The sequence below is a fragment of the Mya arenaria genome, chromosome 10 (genome assembly GCF_026914265.1).
Source record: "Mya arenaria isolate MELC-2E11 chromosome 10, ASM2691426v1".
Lineage (NCBI taxonomy): Eukaryota > Metazoa > Mollusca > Bivalvia > Myida > Myidae > Mya > Mya arenaria.
Genome location: NC_069131.1, coordinates 27,792,113 through 27,809,186, shown reverse-complemented (window position 1 = coordinate 27,809,186; position 17,074 = coordinate 27,792,113). Strand labels below are relative to the sequence as shown.

Below are 17,074 nucleotides of genomic sequence, written 5' to 3'. Positions count from 1 at the left end.
TTAAATTACATCCAAATGACTTAAGAACAAAATAATGAAAATATCCCCCGCGCCCACAGAAAGACCCTTAAACATATTGCATAACACGTTTCCTGAAATCTATGCGCAATCGACAATGTATTTCAAAATCACACTCTTTAAGTGAACACTGAAAAAAGCTTTTCAATAAAATTGCACTCTAAATATTTATCGGAAGTACTTAACTTTTGTAACACTGGTACTTGAAAACGCCTTTTTACAAAGTATGATACTAAACTGAGCATCTGAATTAGGGACAAACAAAGACGGAAGTTGGGTTCACGAAATTCGGAATAAAAAGGAGTATTGATTTACATCGACGTCGACGTACATAAAGTAACTTGTTTTCATTGACCGTTATAAGATAGTTACAATGCAAAAATGCTTTTTCAGCTCTCGAGTTTATTTTAGGAATAGGAACAAGTATTCGTGTCTGTTTTGTTAGACCATGAAAATAACAATTGGTTGGGTGAAAGGTAGACATCAGAACACCCAGGTGGGGATCGATCCCATATAAACCTCTTGGGTAAGAGGCGGAAGCCTTAACAACTAGAACACTGTCACCCTGCGGAGATCGACTTCATAAAACACAGGTAAGAGGCAGCAACTACACTACCAGACCTCTCTCTCTCACTTGTTGGAATTTAATCCATAAACCTCTTGGGTGAGTGCTAATCACCTTTTCTACAAGACCACTCGCACCCTGGTGGAGATCAAATAGGGTGAGAGGCGGGCACCTATACCACAATACAACTTCAATCCTAGTGGTGAGAGGTGGGCACAATCTTATCATGGTAGGGATCGAACCCATGAATCTCTTGTTTGAAAGGAAGACACAAGCAACACTCTCAAACAGGTTGGAATCAAACGCATAAACCTCTTGGGTGACAGGTGGACATATACACCAATAAGAAACATTCAATCTGATAGGGACCGAGCCCTCAATCCTCTTGGGCGACTGGCGGACATCTTCTTCAGCACTTGACCACTGTTACCCTGATAGGGACCGAGCCCATAATCATTAAGGGTGACTGACTTAAGCATACAACACTCGACATCTCACCCTGTTGGGGCCGAACACGTAAACCTCTTAGCTGAGGGTGGACACCTACAACACCTGAACACTCTTACCCTGGTGGGGATCGAACACCTTCACTACTAGAACGCTCTAATTATGTTGGGAATCAAACCCACAAGACTCTTGAGTGACAGTCGAGCACCACTTCCAAACTTATGCTTATAGTGATCGAACCTATAAACCTTTTCGATGAGAGGCAGACACCTTAAACACTTCACGAATTAAGCGCTGGTAAAGTTCATACATATTAACATATTAGGTAGAGGCGGATGCCAACAACGCTAGAACACTCTCGCCCTGGTGGTATTTGAACACATTAACCTCTTGTTTAAGAGGCGTACATTTACACCACTAGAACGCCTTTACTCTAATACAAATTAAGGTGAGACGCGCACTAAACCACAAGACCACTCTCACCCTGGCCGAGTTTAAACCCATTAAACCTCTTGGGTGAAAAGCAGACACCTTTACCATCAGAACAACCTCACAATGTATGTTTTCATTTCTTCAGTCTCTGTCTAGTGGCTACATGACATCTTTGTCATATGTATGTGGTTGTATTTGTAGAGACTGTGTCAAGTGGCTACATGGCCTCTTTGTCATATGTATGTGGTTTACCATGTTGAGTCTCTGTCAAATGGCTATATGAAATCTTTATCATATTGAGTGAATTTGCTTGTTCAGTCTCCATCAAGTGGTTACATATCCTTTTTGTCCTATGTATGTGATTGCACTTGTGGAGTCTGTGTCAAGTAGATACATAGACTCTTTGTCATATGTATGTGGTTTACCTTGTTGAGTCTCTGCCAAATGGCTACATGTCTTCTTTGTCATATGTATGTGGTTTACCTTGTTGAGTCTCTGCCAAGTGGCTACATGACCTCTTTGTCATATGTATGTGGTTTATCTTGTTGAGTCTTTGCCAAATGGCTACATGTCTTCTTTGTCATATGTATGTGGTTGTACTTGTAGAGTGTCTTTCAAGTGGCTACATGACCTCTTTGTCATATGTATGTTCTTTTATATGTTGAGTCCGTGTCAAGTGGCTACATGGAATCCTTGTCATATGAATGTGGTTGTACTTGAAGAGTGTCTTTCAGGTGGCTGCATGACCTCTTTGTCATATGTATGTGGTTTACTTTGTTCAGTCTCTATCAAGTGGCTACATGACCTCTTTGTCATACTTTGTTATGTTAAGTGTGTTAGATAGTCTTGTATTTGCCAAGTGGATATATGATCTCTTTATTATATTGATTAGCTTCGTTTCTCATTCCTATTCCTCTTTGCGGCTTACTAGTTACATTGTGGAATAACACAAGGATGATAATAATTCTGTTTCATTTCATTGCGAGATAAATATCTTGAACGGTTTTATGGTTAATGTTTAATGTCAATGTGCACCGACGACGCCGACGACAACGACTCCAATAACATCTGACTGCAGATTTAATAAAAAATATACTGACATTCATTTGGACAGAACATGATTAAGAACACTACCTTCTTGTTTTATAAAAGCATATTAACAAACAAAACCCCACATCAAAATCCTAAAGTTAAGACCTAGATACATTTAACAGATTATAATGGTTAATGGTATGCTGTGACAATTATGCCCAGTAGGACTTGAATACATATTGCTGCATATGGGCTGGAACTCAATATTGGTCTCAATTTGATCTACGAATGATGTAGTATATTGAATTACTTGTTATTAATAACTGACCAATAGAGTGAATGGAGTCAATGATGTATGACCATAGGATTAACTTGAGTATTGAATACCATCCCAGTTATTGGTTTGTGAAGATGCATTTCATTTCATTTCATAAAAACAAAATTAATGTTATTGATATTCTATAAATCTGATAACAATAAAATTGATTTGTAATCTAGGTATGATATTAAGCTAAAATAAAGATAAGACAGTACTTACCGAACATTTCAACTTCATTCCTTATTAACTTAAATTCTGTGTCTCTTTCCTGAAAGTGGCAAACATACGCATTGATTTCACGTAATACACTTCTTTAATACTTTATGAAGTTATCATTACAGACTTATAATAATCAAATTATAAACCGCAAATCAAAATTGGTAATGCTATATGCTAGCAACTAGACTCTAAATGTACTACCCCCCCCCCCCCACACACACACACACACACTATATTTATACTGATATTTTCTTTAATTTAAATAATTGAAGGATATGATATTCCATAAATTAAAATAATATTACATTGTATGGATTTATAGTGAAGGCTCCTATCCTTTATATCCTATTCAATGTCCATTGAATTGTTATCTATCGCGAGTTGAAGTGTATTGTGTAACAATTTCTTATATTCTATACAGGACAGCAAATACTTAAAAAAGTTTTTTATATAACCCCAGTGGATTTTGAGCTTTGATAATATGTTGAAATACCGTCGATGAATTATTATCTATAGTTGTAATATGTCCCATGCCGTGATAAGCAGCCCATAAAGGGTTTTTTTCAGGGGGTCAAGACGCATTTTACCCAGCTACGGCCACTAGTAACTATTTAAGGCAAGCGATGGGCAGCTGTTGGGACCTGTATTATACTTTCAAGTGTGATTTTATCAGCTCTCAGTAGGGTCCTAAAATGCGCAAAATAAGATAAATAAGATGTTTACCCATGATTACATCTATATATGGTCGTGTGATTTGCTTAATAAATATGTAGTTTATATTTTACTCAGACTTTATTTTGAAATAAGTTTGTTGTCATTACTCGTGTACTCATCGGCATAAGAATAATTGTAGTTTATTTATAAAAGAAAAGTGGAATGAAGGGACAGATTTATTATGTATAACATACTTATGCCATTAAATAATGCACGCTATAAGATATGTTGCTGTGTTCGAATGGCCGTGTGATTTACTCATGTAGTTTGTATTGTACTTTGACTATATTTGACAACAAATGTTTGCGATCATTATAAAATGTCACAAGAAGTTTCGGAGGTGGTGGGGTGCACCCGAAGAGCGATACACTTCAATCGTCAGAGTTTACTTTTGTTTCATATAGGAGGAAAAGGGCAATAAAATACAGCCAAAATGCACCATCTCGGACTAGGAATTGTAACATTTTTCTTCGGGGAGTACCCTTCCAACACTTTAATTCAAAAACATTCGTCCCTGTATGTACTCATATACATTTTACCGTTCTGATTTGTAAATTAATTATTAAACCAGGAGCAGTTTAAATGTGAAAAGAGAACTCAAAATGATGCAGCTTAGTTTTTTTAGTCATACAGCGCAATGAGCAATACTTATGTAAGCGTAGGCGGAAGTGCGTTTCTAGTACGTTGATGTACTTGGCAATATGCAAAATGGCATAACCTATTCTCCGTGTTGAAGTTAAGGGCCTATATATATATATTCAAAAACAGTCGACCCCTTCAGGCTTGATCATGCTTTTCTCTAAAGGGATCTGTTACGTCTTTGGCCCTGCACGTTACATTATATTTTACCCACCTTTGGTCAAATTGCTATACGTTTGAATGAAGCTATGAATTTTATCAATTTAACGCCTTATATATGCTGTATACTTTTTATTGTACTATATCTTGTTTTTGTTGGCTATGAATGTTGTAACATTTAGAGCATAATAATTATTATGTAACGTTATATTATCAATTATACAGCATTTCTTCTTTTCTTAATTCAAGTCCTTTTAAATATGTTTACTTATGATTTTCTTGAGGCTTATATGACGAAAAAGAATGACGACAATTATTCTCAATTCATGTTGTTGTCCTTCAGAGGTTTATCTGTCTCTTAGTTTTTAGCTATTCATGTTAGAACATTTAAAGCTTAATATGTTTTATATCATGTTATGTTGATCAATAATACAACATTATATTATATTAATTTGTGTCCCTTTTAAATATGTATACTTATTGTTTTCTGGTGGCTTATATGACAAAATGAATGAAGACAATTATTCTTATTATTCATGTTGTTGTCCTTCAGAGGATTAAAGGGGTGGGTCCTGGATTTGGCGTTAGAGTGGGAATAATTTAATGCCGTAATCTTCTGACTGGTGCCCCTGCCTAAGAACCGAAAATCATTTTGTTTAAGGTAGGGGGGTTGGGGGTTACTTCCCATGAACTATTTAAACTGCTTTAAATGCAGCGCAAATGCCTTTATATTGTTCGAAAGTGGCCTATGTGGCTTTATATTTATATAATTAATGAATGTATCAATATTGTGTGTATTTGAATAGAAGATGTTGTGGTAGTATACAAAAGTATCGGCTGGGGTTTGATTCATAATTCAATGTAGCCTTAAGTGAACAGTTTTAGTACATACATGAATGTTTATAGTTGGAAACAATTCAAATCACATGTTCAAAAGGTTAGCAGGCAATGTTTCTGATGCAATTGTACAACGTCAATGAGTTACGTGAACATCATATGGTTCTAAAGTTTAATTATGATGAGTTGACAAAATGTTTTGGAACTTTGCGTACTTATTATGAAACACTGTCAATCTCCGGGTGCATTTTACCAAGTAACTGTAAACTAACCTTAAGTGACTATCAGCAATGATTTTTCAAAATTAACATGACTGTCACTTTGTCCAAACAAATTCAGAAACGAGAACATATGCCGTCGCAGTATTAATTGAGTGCACCAAAAGAAGAGAATGAGAGAGGGGAGTTGAAAAGCATTTTATAAATAAAAATGTTGACGAACTAATTCTATTAAAAGTATTAATCTTGAACTTGTTAGTTTGGTATTGTTTACCTAAGTTCACCCGCTACATTGTCCAGTGCGCAATTGCGAGCTTCTGAATAACTTATTAATTAAATAAATTAATGACTAAATGGACATTTGTCAGTGGTTTTGTTACTAAATTGATATTGACAGATATAATTTGCTGAAACCTGTCCGTCGAACATTAAATAGTATTAGCACTGTTCAAAATCACTCATAATGTTAAAGTGGGTCTTTAACTAGCGACAAAGACATCTTGTAAATGTGTATAATAGTCGTATCCCATTACACCGGATAACGTATTGCTTTGCAAAGTGAAACCATTAAGTGTACAACAACATACAAGTACACGGAACGCCCACAACTTGCCTAATCGAAAGCATGTAACCCAATATCAAATTCATCTGTATAAAATAGCCCTGCGACCAATATTGTGGAATGTTATGGTATGTTATGTTATGTTATGTTTGTCAATAGTTAAACATATTTTCCTTTTTAATGTATTTCCTTTCATTTTTTCTTGTGGATGCTGATATAACGATACTTATGCTGCTTTAATGTTTTGGCTGTAAGTTGTAACGAGGGGTTCTTCTTCTAGATTGTTTTAACAATGTTTGCGCAAACTCATTATGTCTAAGAGTGTTTTTAAAGGGACACGCTCATGATTTTATTAAATGATTGACAAAAGAAAATCTAGAAAAATAAGAAGTGTTAAAACTAAGATACCAACAGCTGGAACTCTTCATCAAAGAAGAAGAAAGTTTATTCAAAGAAATATATCACACAATACATATTTAAATTAGGCCAACATGACCCGTGATCAAATCAATGTAATACAGTGACTTATATATGCGTGTATGGCAGAACAGATTGTTGATATTTGCTCAAATATCGCCTTTGAAGGTCACAATTTTCATGAGCGTTAGTAACGCTTATATACACTTAATAACCGCTTTATTTGTGCGTGACTGGTTGATTGGCGTTATCACGTGATGTTATCAATGTATTGTTAAAAGGTTAAGAATACACATGCTTTTGTATAAGTCCTGGTGAAGTTGTCGGTTGTCTATTTTTTCTTGACCTTTCCGACACGGGCTCGCACCCAACGAAAACCAAGATATCATTTTATACTATTATTGTATTTTTCTTCAATTCGATCGATATCAAAGGATATCCTAATGATAAAAGGTGTTTTTAGATGCATTACCTGAAAATTTATCTTTTGGTCCAAACACATGAGCGAGTCCCTTTAACTGGAGACAAGAAAATGTCTTGCAACTTGAAAAATGTATCATACTTACGCTAGTCATATCCTATTACGCATACAAACCTACAGTTTACACCCATTAAATGCAAAAAGATAAATAAATTAAAATTGCAATTCAAGGAAACGCCCAAACTATGCAACCGGATGTATGTGTACTTGAAAGGATGTTGCAAAGTATCAAATATATATACTGTTTAATGTCAAACCACGATGAATCATAGGAGCTAAGTGCATATTCTGTGAAAGGAAGAAGAATGCAGGCATTTACTTTCACTTTGGCATCTGTTTCACAAACAAAAATTAAGTATGTATTAAACTGTAAAACTGCAACGAAAATGAACTTTAATTAGCGGAATCTTTAGAATCATTTCAGACAAGTTTAATGTAATATGGGTTTAGTAAGTAATTTAGAGAAGAATTTTTCTGAGGCCAGATTGTTAAAGATGTTTTTCATAAACTGTTTGATATGTTAGATAAAGGTATTTGAAATATGAGTAGCATATGCATACGAATGCCAAAAAAACATAATATAACTTTATCAGTGTTCAGCATCATGCATCCGCCAATTGGATCACGAGACATATTCATATTTGATTATTTAGAACAGCTATTAGAGCCCCAAATCCATTAAGAAGATTTTAACCATTAATTTTCCATTGAGTATAGAAGATAAACCGCAAAATTTGCATTTCTTTTATTATGCCAGTTATTTAGATGTCCAAGCATGCGCCAAATTAGCTAATATGAAGACATATGCGGGACACTTCCAGTTTTACACTTAGGCCAATATAAATTCATTCCTAGATTGCCATCCAATTAATTAAATGAGGGCGGGGGGACATTTTTTTTTCTATTTTTCTTAGATAGCTGTTTCACCGTTGAATCTGTGTTAAAACTCTTTCTTATTGCATAAGGGACCATAATGATGTGTTTCAAGACGAAGAACAGCGTCGTTTTAATCCATTTTCAGTACGTATTTTGGCTAATTAAAATAAGCGACTTAAGCCTGTTAAGCTTAAGAAGTTTCGAGAAATTGGGTCCAGTCCAACGTTTTTATTTGAGTCAAAATATTAAGGAAGGGGCGGGCGGGGATGAAAATGTAGCAATTATTTTATAGTTGCTTAAGAGAGTATGCATGTATTTTGTACTCATGCGCGATAAAACGGAACAAAGCTGTGCCCAATTAAATTACATCCCAATGACCAAGTACAAAATAACGAATTAATCCCCCCCACAAAAAGACACCAAATCACATAGCATAACACGTTTCCTGACCAACAAATACTCTAAACGCACTCATCACTGTATTTAAATTACAGTATTTTGGTGAACACTGAAAAAAAGTTTTATGAAAATTGCACTCAAAATATTTATCGGAAGTACTTAACTTTTGTAACACTGGTACTTGAAAACGCCTTTTTACAAAGTATGATACTGAACTGTGCGTCTGTTTTAGGGACAAACAAAGACGGGGGTTAGGTTTACGAAATTCGGAATAAAGGAGTATAGATTTACATCGACGTCGACGTCATATAGAATTTTAGCTACTTGTTTTCATTGACACTTTTACCCTTGTGGGGATCGAAGCAACTAGCCTCTTGAATGACATGCGGACACCTACACCATTATAATGCTCTTACCCTGTTGGGAATCGAACCCATAAAATCTCTTGAATGACAGGCCGGCACCACTCGTAAAACTCATGCTTGTAGAGACTGAACCTATAAACCGTTTGAGTGAGAAGCGGACACCTATAACACCACAACACTCACTCGCTGGTAAAGATCAAACCTATAAACCTGATACCCACAACGATAGAGCACTCTCACCCTGGTGCTGATTAAAACCATGGACATCTTGTGTAAAAGACGGACACCTTCACTATGAGAAAATAACCACCATTCATGTGTCGATATATCTCTGTCTAATGGTTACATTGCCTCTATGTCATAGTTAAGTGTTTTTGCTTGTTTAGTCTTACCTACATGGCCTCTTTGTCATTTGTATGTAGTTCTGCTTGTAAAGTCTCTGTCGAATGGCTACATGACCTCTTTGTCATATGTATGTGGTTTACCTTGTTGGGTCTCTGGTAAATGGCTACGTGGCCTCTTTGTCATATGTATGTGGTTTACCTTGTTGGGTCTCTATCAAATGGCTACATGACCTCTTTGTCATATGTATGTGGTTTACCTTGTTGGGTCTCTATCAAATGGCTACATGGCCTCTTTGTCATATGTATGTGGTCTACCTTGATGGATCTCTGTCAAATGGCTACGTAGTCTCTTTGTCATATGTATGTGGTTTACCTCGTTGTGTCTCTGTCAAATGGCTACATGGCCTCTTTGTCAAATGTACATGTATGTGGTCTACCTTGTTGGGTCTCTGTCAAATGGCTGCATGGCCCTTTTGTCATATGTACATGTATGTGGTTAACCTTGTTGGGTCTCTATCAAATGGCTACATGGCCTCTTGGCATATGTATGTGGTTTACCTTGTTGTGTCTCTATCAAATGGCTACGTGGCCTCTTTGTCATATGTACATGTATGTGGTTTACCTTGTTGGGTCTCTGTCAAATGGCTACGTGGCCTCTTTGTCATATGTACATGTATGTGGTCTACCTTGTTGGGTCTCTGTCAAATGGCTACATGGCCTCTTTTTCATATGTACATGTATGTGGTCTACCCTATTGGGTCTCTGTCAAATGGCTACATGGCCTCTTTGTCATATGTACATGTATGTGGTTAACCTTGTAGGGTCTCTATCAAATGGCTACATGGCATCTTTGTCATATGTACATGTATGTGGTCTACCGTGTAGGGTCTCTATCAAATGGCTGCATGGCATCTTTATCATATGTATGTGGTTTACCCTGTTGGGTCTCTGTCAAATGGCTACATGGCCTCTTTGTCATATGTACATGTATGTGGTCTACCCTATTGGGTCTCTGTCAAATGGCTACATGGCCTCTTTGTCATATGTACATGTATGTGGTTTACCTTGTTGGGTCTCTGTCAAATGGCTACATGGCATCTTTGTCATATGTATGTGGTTTCCTTGTTGGGTCTCTGCCAAATGGCTACATAGCCTCTTTGTCATATGTATGTGATCTACCTTGTTGGGTTTCTGTCAAATGGCTACGTGACCTCTTTGTCATATGTACATGTATGTGGTTTACCTTTTTGGGTCTCTATCAAATGGCTACGTGGCCTCTTTGTCATATGTACATGTATGTGGTTTACCTTGTAAGGTCTCTGTCAAATGGCTACTTGGCCTCTTTGTCATATGTATGTGGTTAACCTTGTTGGGTCTCTATCAAATGGCTACATGGCCTCTTTGTCATATGTACATGTATTTGGTCTACCTTGTTGGGTCTCTGTCAAATGGCTACATGGCCTCTTTGTCATATGTACATGTATGTGGTTTACCTTGTTGGGTCTCTATCAAATGGCTACATGGCCTATTTGTCATATGTACATGTATGTGGTCTACCTTGTTGGGTCTCTGTCAAATGGCTACGTGGCCTCTTTGTCATATGTACATGTATGTGGTCTGTCTTGTTGGGTCTCTATCAAATGGCTACGTGACCTCTTTGTCATATGTACATGTATGTGGTCTACCTTGTTGGGTCTCTGTCAAATGGCTACATGGCCTCTTTGTCATATGTACATGTATGTGGCCTACCTTGTTGGGTCTCTATCAAATGGCTAATTGGCCTCTTTGTCATATGTACATGTATGTGGTTTACCTTGTTGGGTCTCTGTCAAATGGCTGCATGGCCTCTTTGTCATATGTACATGTATGTGGTCTACCTTGTTGGGTCTCTATCAAATGGCTACGTGGCCTCTTTGTCATATGTTCATGTATGTGGTTTACCTTGTTGGGTCTCTATCAAATGGCTACATGACCTCTTTGTCGTATGTACATGTATGTGGTTTACCTTGTTGGGTCTCTGTCAAATGGCTACGTGGCCTCTTTGTCATATGTACATGTATGTGGTCTACCTTGTTGTGTCTCTGTCAAATGGCTACATGGCCTCTTTGTCATATGTATGTGGTTTACCTTGTTGGGTCTCTATCAAATGGCTACGTGACATCTTTGTCATATGTACATGTATGTGGTTAACCTTGTTGGGTCTCTGTCAAATGGCTACATGGCTTCTTTGTCAATTGTATGTGGTCTACCTTGTTGGGTCTCTATCAAATGGCTACGTGACCTCTTTGTCATATGTACATGTATGTGGTTAACCTTGTTGGGTCTCTGTCAAATGGCTACGTGGCCTCTTTGTCATATGTACATGTATGTGGTTAACCTTGTTGGGTCTCTGTCAAATGGCTACGTGACCTCTTTGTCATATGTACATGTAAGTGGTTAACCTTGTTGGGTCTCTATCAAATGGCTACATGGCCTCTTTGTCATATGTATGTGGTTAACCTTGTTGGGTCTCTATCAGATGGCTACGTGGCCTCTTTGTCATATGTACATGTATGTGGTCTGCCTTGTTGGGTCTCTATCAAATGGCTACGTGACCTCTTTGTCATATGTATGTGGTTTACCTTGTTGGGTCTCTATCAAATGGCTACATGGCCTCTTTGTCATATGTATGTGGTCTACCTTGTTGGGTCTCTGTCAAATGGCTGCATGGCCTCTTTGTCATATGTACATGTATGTGGTCTACCTTGTTGGGTCTCTATCAAATGGCTACGTGGCCTCTTTGTCATATGTACATGTATGTGGTTTACCTTGTTGGGTCTCTATCAAATGGCTACATGACCTCTTTGTCATATGTACATGTATGTGGTTTACCTTGTTGGGTCTCTGTCAAATGGCTACGTGGCCTCTTTGTCATATGTACATGTATGTGGTCTACCTTGTTGGGTCTCTGTCAAATGGCTACATGGCCTCTTTGTCATATGTATGTGGTTTACCTTGTTGGGTCTCTATCAAATGGCTACGTGACCTCTTTGTCATATGTACATGTATGTGGTTAACCTTGTTGGGTCTCTGTCAAATGGCTACATGGCTTCTTTGTCAATTGTATGTGGTCTACCTTGTTGGGTCTCTATCAAATGGCTACGTGACCTCTTTGTCATATGTACATGTATGTGGTTAACCTTGTTGGGTCTCTGTCAAATGGCTACGTGGCCTCTTTGTCATATGTACATGTATGTGGTTAACCTTGTTGGGTTTCTGTCAAATGGCTACGTGACCTCTTTGTCATATGTACATGTATGTGGTTAACCTTGTTGGGTCTCTGTCAAATGGCTACGTGACCTCTTTGTCATATGTACATGTAAGTGGTTAACCTTGTTGGGTCTCTATCAAATGGCTACATGGCCTCTTTGTCATATGTATGTGGTTAACCTTGTTGGGTCTCTATCAGATGGCTACGTGGCCTCTTTGTCATATGTACATGTATGTGGTCTGCCTTGTTGGGTCTCTATCAAATGGCTACGTGACCTCTTTGTCATATGTATGTGGTTTACCTTGTTGGGTCTCTATCAAATGGCTACATGGCCTCTTTGTCATATGTATGTGGTCTACCTTGTTGGGTCTCTATCAAATGGCGACATGACCTCTTTGTCATATGTACATGTTTGTGGTCTACCTTGTTGGGTCTCTATCAAATGGCTACATGACCTCTTTGTCATATGTACATGTATGTGGTCTACCTTGTTGGGTCTCTGTCAAATGGCTACATGGCCTCTTTGTCATATGTATGTGGTTTACCTTGTTGGGTCTCTATCAGATGGCTACGTGGCCTCTTTGTCATATGTACATGTATGTGGTCTGCCTTGTTGGGTCTCTATCAAATGGCTACGTGACCTCTTTGTCATATGTATGTGGTTTACCTTGTTGGGTCTCTATCAAATGGCTACATGGCCTCTTTGTCATATGTACATATATGTGATCTACCTTGTTGGGTCTCTATCAAATGGCTACGTGGCCTCTTTGTCATATGTACATGTAATTGGTCTACCTTGTTGGGTCTCTATCAAATGGCTACATGGCCTCTTTGTCATATGTATGTGGTTTACCTTGTTGGGTCTCTATCAAATGGCTACGTGGCCTCTTTGTCATATGTACATGTATGTGGTCTACCCTGTTGGGTCTCTATCAAATGGCTACGTGGCCTCTTTGTCATATGTACATGTATGTGGTCTACCTTGTTGGGTCTCTATCCAATGGCTACATGGCCTCTTTGTCATATGTATGTGGTTTACCTTGTTGGGTCTCTATCAAATGGCTACATGGCCTCTTTGTCATATGTATGTGGTCTGCCTTGTTGGGTCTCTATCAAATGGCTACGTGACCTCTTTGTCATATGTACATGTATGTGGTTAACCTTGTTGAGTCCCTATCATATGGCTACGTGACCTCTTTGTCATATGTACATGTATGTGGTTTACCTCGTAAGGTCTCTGTCAAATGGCTACGTGGCCTCTTTGTCATATGTACATGTATGTGGTCTACCCTGTTGGGTCTCTGTCAAATGGCTACATGGCCTCTTTGTCATATGTACATGTATGTGGTCTACCCTATTGGGTCTCTGTCAAATGGCTACATGGCCTCTTTGTCATATGTACATGTAAGTGGTTTACCTTGTCGGGTCTCTATCAAATGGCTACATGACCTGTTTGTCATATGTACATGTATGTGGTCTACCTTGTTGGGTCTCTATCAAATGGCTACGTGACCTCTTTGTCATATGTACATGTATATGGTCTGCCTTGTTGGGTCTCTATCAAATGGCTACGTGACCTCTTTGTCATATGTACATGTATGTGGTTTACCTTGTTGGGTCTCTATCAAATGGCTACATGGCCTCTTTGTCATATGTATGTGGTTTGCCTTGTTGGGTCTCTATCAAATGGCTAAGTGACCTCTTTGTCATATGTACATGTATGTGGTTTACTTTGTTGGGTCTCTGTCATATGGCTACATGGCCTCTTTGTCAAATGTATGTGGTTTACCTTGTTGGGTCTCTGTCAAATGGCTACGTGACCTCTTTGTCATATGTATGTGGTTTACCTCGTTGGGTCTCTGTCAAATGGCTACATGGCCTCTTTGTCATATGTACATGTATGTGGTTTACCTTGTTGGGTCTCTATCAAATGACTACGTGGCCTCTTTGTCATATGTACATGTATGTGGTTTACCTTGTTGGGTCTCTGTCAAATGGCTACATGGCCTCTTTGTCAAATGTATGTGGTTTACCTTGTTGGGTCTCTGTCAAATGGCTACGTGACCTCTTTGTCATATGTATGTGGTTTACCTCGATGGGTCTCTGTCAAATGGCTACATGGCCTCTTTGTCATATGTACATGTATGTGGTCTACCTTGTTGGGTCTCTGTCAAATGGCTACATGGCCCTTTTGTCATATGTACATGTATGTGGTTTACCTTGTTGGGTCTCTGTCAAATGGCTACATGGCCTCTTTGTCAAATGTATGTGGTTTACCTTGTTGGGTCTCTGTCAAATGGCTACGTGACCTCTTTGTCATATGTATGTGGTTTACCTCGTTGGGTCTCTGTCAAATGGCTACATGGCCTCTTTGTCATATGTACATGTATGTTGTCTACCTTGTTGGGTCTCTGTCAAATGGCTGCATGGCCCTTTTGTCATATGTACATGTATGTGGTTAACCTTGTTGGGTCTCTGTCAAATGGCTGCATGACCTCTTTGTCATATGTATGTGGTTTACCTTGTTGGGTCTCTATCAAATGGCTACGTGGCCTCTTTGTCATATGTATGTGGTTTACCTTGTTGGGTCTCTGTCAAATGGCTACATGTCCTCTTTGTCATATGTACATGTATGTGGTTTACCTTGTTGGGTCTCTATCAAATGGCTACGTGGCCTCTTTGTCATATGTGCATGTATGTGGTTTACCTTGTTGGGTCTCTGTCAAATGGCTACGTGGCCTCTTTGTCATATGTATGTGGTTTACCTTGTTGGGTCTCTGTCAAATGGCTACAGGGCCTCTTTGTCATATGTACATGTATGTGGTTTACCCTGTTGGGTCTCTATCAAATGGCTACATGGCCTCTTTGTCATATGTACATGTATGTGGTCTACCTTGTTGTGTCTCCGTCAAATGGCTACATGGCCTTTTGTCATATGTACATGTATGTGGTTTACCTTGTTGGGTCTCTATCAAATGGCTACGTGGCCTCTTTTTCATATGTACATGTATGTGTTTTACCCTGTTGGGTCTCTGTCAAATGGCTTCATGGCCTCTTTGTCATATGTACATGTATGTGGTCTACCCTGTTGGGTCTCTGTCAAATGGCTACATGGCCTCTTTGTCATATGTACATGTATGTGGTCTTCCCTATTGGGTCTCTGGCAAATGGCTACATGGCCTCTTTGTCATATGTACATGTAAGTGGTTTAACTTGTTGGGTCTCTATCAAATGGCTACATGGCCTCTTTGTCATATGTACATGTATGTGGTCTACCCTATTGGGTCTCTGTCAAATGGCTACATGGCCTCTTTGTCATATGTACATGTAAGTGGTTTACCTTGTTGGGTCTCTATCAAGTGGCTACATGGCCTCTTTGTCATATGTACATGTATGTGGTCTACCTTGTTGGGTCTCTGTCAAATGGCTACGTGGCCTCTTTGTCATATGTACATGTATGTGGTCTACCCTGTTGGGTCTCTGTCAAATGGCTACATGGCCTCTTTGTCATATGTACATGTATGTGGTCTACCCTATTGGGTCTCTGTCAAATGGCTACATGGCCTCTTTGTCATATGTACATGTAAGTGGTTTACCTTGTTGGGTCTCTATCAAGTGGCTACATGGCCTCTTTGTCATATGTACATTTATGTGGTTAACCTTGTAGGGTCTCCATCAAATGGCTAGTTGGCATCTTTGTCATATGTACATGTATGTGGTCTACCGTGTAGGGTCTCTATCAAATGGCTGCATGGCATCTTTATCATATGTATGTTGTTTTCCCTTGTTGGGTCTCTGTCAAATGGCTACATGGCCTCTTTGTCATATGTACATGTATGTGGTCTACCCTATTGGGTCTCTGTCAAATGGCTACATGGCCTCTTTGTCATATGTACATGTATGTGGTCTACCTTGTTGGGTCTTTGTCAAATGGCTACATGGCCTCTTTGTCATATGTATGTGGTTTCCTTGTTGGGTCTCTGCCAAATGGCTACATGGCCTCTTTGTCATATGTATGTGGTTTCCTTGTTGGGTCTCTGCCAAATGGCTACATAGCCTCTTTGTCATATGTACATGTATGTGGTTTACCTTGTTGGGTCTCTATCAAATGGCTACATGACCTCTTTGTCATATGTATGTGGTTTACCTTGTAAGGTCTCTGTCAAATGGCTGCATGGCCTCTTTGTCATATGTATGTGGTTTACCTTGTAGGGTCTCTATCAAATGGCTACGTGACCTCTTTGTCATATGTACATGTATGTGGTCTACCTTGTTGGGTCTCTGTCAAATGGCTACATGGCCCTTTTGTCATATGTACATGTATGTGGTTAACCTTGTTGGGTCTTTATCAAATGGCTACATGGCCTCTTTGTCATATGTATGTGGTCTACCTTGTAAGGTCTCTGTCAAATGGCTGCATGACCTCTTTGTCATATGTATGTGGTTTACCTTGTCGGGTCTCTATCAAATGACTACATGGCCTCTTTGTCATATGTATGTGGTTTACCTTGTCGGGTCTCTATCAAATGGCTGCATGACCTCTTTGTCATATGTATGTGGTTTACCTTGTTGGGTCTCTGTCAAATGGCTACGTGGCCTCTATGTCATATGTATGTGGTTAACCTTGTTGGGTCTCTGTCAAATGGCTACGTGGCCTCATTGTCATATGTACATGTATGTGGTTTACCTTGTCGGGTCTCTATCAAATGGCTGCATGACCTCTTTGTCATATGTATGTGGTTTACCTTGTTGGGTCTCTGTCAAATGGCTACATGGCCCTT

The 17,074-nt window shown here is 38.8% G+C and overlaps 1 protein-coding gene across 17 annotated transcripts in view; it reads right to left on the bottom strand.

Annotated features, from left to right (window-relative positions):
- Nucleotides 1–17,074, bottom strand: part of LOC128205812 (adhesive plaque matrix protein 2-like) — a 63,997-nt gene that overhangs the window by 41,335 nt on the left and 5,588 nt on the right. For 16 of the 17 annotated variants that reach the window (XM_052907775.1, XM_052907777.1, XM_052907783.1 and 13 more), the window contains one exon: nt 3,033–3,081. The gene's annotated coding sequence lies outside the window, so the exon portion shown is untranslated. Of the gene's footprint in view, nt 1–3,032; nt 3,082–3,337; nt 3,420–17,074 lie in introns of those variants that run through there. The other variant, XM_052907778.1, reaches the window with a different exon arrangement.